Genomic DNA, 4,285 nt, shown 5'->3' with positions numbered 1-4,285 from the left:
GAGATACCATCTCATGCCAGTTAGAATGGCGATTATTAAAAAATCTGGAGACAACAGATGCTGGAGAGGATGTGGAGAAATAGGAACACTTTTACACTATTGGTGGGAGTGTAAATTTGTTCAACCATTGTGGAAGACAGTGTGGAGATTCCTCAAGGACCTAGAAATAGAAATTCCAGGCCGGGCGCAGTGGCTTAAGCCTGTAATCCCAGCACTTTGGGAGGCCGAGGCGGGTGGATCACGAGGTCAAGAGATAGAGACCATCCTGGTCAACATGGTGAAACCCCGTCTCTACTAAAAATACAAAACATTTGGTTGGGTTTGTTGTGCGTGCCTGTAATCCCAGCTACTCAGGAGGCTGAGGCAGGAGAATTGCCTGAACCCAGGAGGCGGAGGTTGCGGTGAGCCAAGATCGAGCCATTGCACTCCAGCCTGGGTAACAAGAGCGAAACCCCGCCAAAAAAAAAAAAAAAGAAATAGAAATTCCATTTGACCCAGCAATCCCATTACTGGGTGTATATCCAAAGGATTATAAATCATTCTATTATAAAGACACATGAACACATATGTTCATTGTGGCACTGTTTACAATAGCAAAGACCTGGAACCAACCCAAATGCCCATCAGTGATAGACTGGACAGGGAAAATGTGGCACATATACACCATGGAATACTATGCAGTCATAAAAAATGATGAGTTCATGTCCTTTGTAGGGACATGGGTCAACCTGGAAACCATCAGTCTCAGCAAACTGACACAAGAACAGAAAATCAAACACTGCATGTTCTCAGTGACTGGGGGGTGCTGTACATGAAAACACATGGACACAGGGAGGGGAGCATCACACACTGGGGTCCGTTGGGGGGGACTAAGGAAGGGACAGCGAGGGGCAGGGAGCTGGGGAGGGATAACATGGGGAGTAATGCCAGATATAGGTGATGGGGATGGAGGCAGCAAACCCCATTGTCATGTATGTACCCATGCAACAATCCTGCATGTTCTTCACATGTACCCCAGAACCTAAAGTGCAATTATATATATATATATATATATTTTTTTTAAAAAAAAAAAAAAGATTCTTTCAGTTCAGCTTCTCAAGCAGCTGGACCATAGATGCACACAAAAATTAGCCAACATGCCTGGCCTATCTATCTATCTATCTATCTATCTATCTTTTTTCTTTCTCTCTCTCTCTCTCTCTCTTCTTTCTTTCTCTCTTTTTTGTAGAGATGGGGTTCACTATGTTTCTGAGGCTGCTCTTGAACTCCTGGGCTCAAAGGATCCTTCCACTTCAGCTTCCCAAAGTGCTGGGATTACAGGCATGAACCACTGCACCCAGCTATACATATATATTGCCTTTTTTTTTTTTCTTTTTTGAGGCAGTCTCCCTCTGTCACCAGGTGCCAGGTTGGAGTGCAGTGGTGTGATCTCAGCTCATTGCAACCTCCACCTCCTGGGTTCAAGCAATTCTCCTGCCTCAGACTCCCGAGTAGCTAGGACTACAGGCATGCGCCACCACACCAAGCTAATTTTTGTATTTTAGTAGAGTCGGGGTTTCACTAAGTTGGCCAGGATGGTCTCGATTTCTTGACCTCGTGATCCATCCTCCTCGGCCTCCCAAAGTGCTGGGATTATAGGCGTGAGCCACTGCGCCCGGCCTATATTGCAATTTTTAGACAGAATTTCATTCTTGTTGCCCAGACTGGAGTTCAATGGCGCGATCTCGGCTCACTGCAACCTATGCCTCTCGGGTTCAAGCGATTCTCCTGCCTCAGCCTCCTGAGTAGCTGGGATTACCAACACTCCTGGCTAATTATTATTATTTTTTTTGAGACGGAGTTTAGCTTCTGTTTTCTAGGCTGGAGTGCAATGGCAGGATCTTGGCTCACTGCAACCTCTGCCTCCCAAGTTCAAGCGATTCTCCTTCCTTAGCCTCCCGAGTACAAGTAGCTGGGATTACAGGCATGTGCCACCACATCTGGCTACTTTTGTATTTTTAGTAGAGATGGGGTTTCTCCATGTTGGTTAGGCTGGTCTTGAACTCCCAACCGAAGGTGATCCTCCTGTCTTGGCCTCCCAAAGTGCTGGGATTACAGGCGTGAGCCACTGTGCCCAGCCTGACTATATATTTTAATGAGCCCTCCTTCTATGCCATGTACCTTGCATACATTTTCTCAAATCGTCACAGGAAGCCCTGCAGTCCCTGAGGGTCACCCCTACTTTCCAGATGAGGACGACTGAGGCTCGGTGAGGTCAATTGACTTGCCCAGGGTTGCACAGATACACCATGGCAGAACTAGAATTCAAATCAAGATCTTGCCTCGTTCTAAAGGTGGTTCCTTGTTTTTTGTTTTTGTTTGTTTTCTGCCCAAGCTGGAGTACAGTGATGTGATCTCAGTTCATTGCAACCTCTACCCTCTGCCTCCCAGGTTTAAGTGATTCTCCTGCCGCAGCCTCCCGAGTAGCTGGGATTACAGGCATGCACCACCACGCCCAGCTATTTTTGTTTTAAGATGGAGTCTCTCACCCAGGCTAGAGTGCAGTGGTTCAATCTTGGCTCACTGCAGCCTGTGCCTCCTGGGTTCAAGCAATTCTCCTGCCTCAGCCTCCCAAGTAGCTGGAATTACAGGCACCTGCCACTATGCCAGGCTAATTTTTGCATTTTTAGTAGAGACAGGGTTTCGCCATATTGGCCAGGCTGGTCTTGAACTCCTGACCTCAGGTTATCCACCCGCCTTGGTCCCCCAAAGTACTGGGATTACAGGTATGAGTCACCGCACCCAGCCTAAAGGTTTTTTTTTTTTTTCATTTTGTTTTCAACTGGGTCATTATTATTTCCAGCCTATAAAATGGAAATAATTTTTTTCTGCCACTCACACATCCTGTGAGGACTAAGTAAGACAAGGACTGCGGAGAGGCCTCTATTGACGTGAGCTCTAGCTCGGCTTCTTTATTCCCCCAGGATAATTACCTAAACATGGGCCTTTCATTTTCATACTAAGGAGGCTGGTGAAACTCTTCTTAATCTCTGGGAGATGATATCATTGGACATTGGAGGCAGCTGAAAGTATTAGATCAGAATCAGAACTCCCAGGTCCCTTCCCATGTCCAAGCCTGCTAAAGCTTCTTTCATCTTCTGGGACTTCTCTGCATCTCTGATCTCCCACCCACCCCACGATGGTTGGGAGTATACAATCCTGTCTTCCCTTTTCCGGGGAAGTGTGAAACTATGTGTGGTACTATCTGACTTCTTCAGCTTCCAACTTTAGGGAGAGGAGACCTTGCGGTTAGCTGGCTATTGCGAAGTCCGGTTCTCTTCCCCCAGCAAACGATGTGATGTAGATAGATGTGGGTCTTGGGCCTGGCACAGTGGCTCACATCCGTAACTCCAGCACTTTGGGAGGCCAAGGCGGGAGGATCACAAGGTCAGGAGTTCGAGACCAGCCTGGCCAACATGGTGAAACCCCGTTTCTACTAAAAATACAAAAATTAGCCGGGCGTGGTGGCACACACCTATAATCCCAGCTACTTGGGAGGTTGGGGCAGAAGAATCGCTTGAACCCCGGAGGCAGAGGTTGCCGTGAGCCGAGATTGCACCTCGGCACTCCTGGGTGACAGAGTGAGACTCCGTCCCAAGAAAAAAAAAGAAAAAGAAGTGGGGCCTTGGCAAAGTGGGATGCATACATCATCCCTTCTCTCGGCTCGCCTGGCAACACGCAGGCCTGGGGCACTGCCCATGCTCCTAATAATGTGTGAGCCCACGGGAGGAACGGAACACCAGCAACAGCGGGTCTGGGCACTGTAGGCCACAGACATGTCCAGGGGCCTTGCCAAGGCTGACGTCTCTGTTGGTAGAATGTGTGTTCCCGGAGGCCTTTTCTGGGGCTGAGGTGGAAACTGGCCTCATCTTGGTCCTCAGGATTCCATCAGACAAGAAGACAGCCCAGGGCTGGGCACGGTGGTTCACGCTTGTAATCCCAATGCTTCAGGAGCCTGAGGCAGGAGGATCGCCTGAGCCCAGGAGTTCAAGAACAGCCTGAGCAACATAGTGAGCTCTGTCTCTACCAAAAATTTAGAAATTAGCTGTGTGTGGTAGCATGCACCTGCAGTCTCAGCTACTCGGGAGGCTGAGGTGGGAGGATCCCCTGAGCCAGGAGGTCGAGGCTGTTGTGGTGAGCCATGATTGTGCCATTGCACTCCAGCTTGGGCTATCTAACGAGACCATATTCCCCCCTCCGCCAAAAAAAAGACAGCCTAAGAAGGCGATCTTTAGAATCAATAATG

Source organism: Cebus imitator, unplaced genomic scaffold, assembly GCF_001604975.1.
Source record: "Cebus imitator isolate Cc_AM_T3 unplaced genomic scaffold, Cebus_imitator-1.0 Scaffold729, whole genome shotgun sequence".
Classification (NCBI taxonomy): domain Eukaryota; kingdom Metazoa; phylum Chordata; class Mammalia; order Primates; family Cebidae; genus Cebus; species Cebus imitator.
The sequence above is the reverse complement of the archived record's forward strand: the minus strand, read 5'-3'. Positions refer to the sequence as shown.